Genomic DNA, 775 nt, shown 5'->3' with positions numbered 1-775 from the left:
CATCCTGGTTATAGTCATGAGATAGTCACATGAGTGACAAATTGGGTTAAAAGTCAAAGTGATGCTACTAGGGCTTGTGAGGTATCAAATTAAAGGTCTCGGTGAGAGGAACCACGTGGGACAAATAAATATTGCTTCCTGGTTATAGTCATAAGATAGTTACGTGAGCCATAGATATTGTTAAATGTGAGTGTGATGCCACTAGGGCTTGGGAGAGACCAAATTAAAGGTCTCGATCTAGATAGTTTTCATACAAACTATTTTTTGAAAAGATGACAAAGGGATATTTTTAAATAAAATTAATAAAATCCCCGCTTTAGGTGGCATCAGCAGAAATGACAAGCTGAGACAAGTACGCGAAAAATCCGTATTAGGGTGGAGCGCACATTGTGGACGAGATTTTCTTTTTAGGTATTACTTGTTTGTCTTTATTTTAAAAACAACATGAGGGGGAAATATGTTTGCTGGCTATTTTTAGAAACCGTATTTTCTGGTGTATTAGTGAACTTTTTTCACTGATGGCGCGCCACTGCTGTCGAGGCCACTCAATTCGCCGCAGAATGAGCTCACGAACCTCGGTTAGCCGCTAAATATCATTCGCCTCAAATGTCCTGTGGTGTTGTCGTGTAGCGCTGAGTTATTGACATTTAGAGCAAATGTAATTCGCTCTAAAGATAATTTGATCTGCCGTCTGAGAGTTGCAGTACATATGCTACGCAGTTTCGATCGTAATCTCATATTATTGCGCATAAAATAAAATAATAATGATAGGATA

Source organism: Haemaphysalis longicornis, unplaced genomic scaffold (genome assembly GCF_048455015.1).
Source record: "Haemaphysalis longicornis isolate Haplotype H1 unplaced genomic scaffold, Haemaphysalis longicornis Haplotype H1 scaffold_1, whole genome shotgun sequence".
Classification (NCBI taxonomy): Eukaryota; Metazoa; Arthropoda; class Arachnida; order Ixodida; family Ixodidae; genus Haemaphysalis; species Haemaphysalis longicornis.
Note: the sequence above shows the minus strand (reverse complement) of the source record.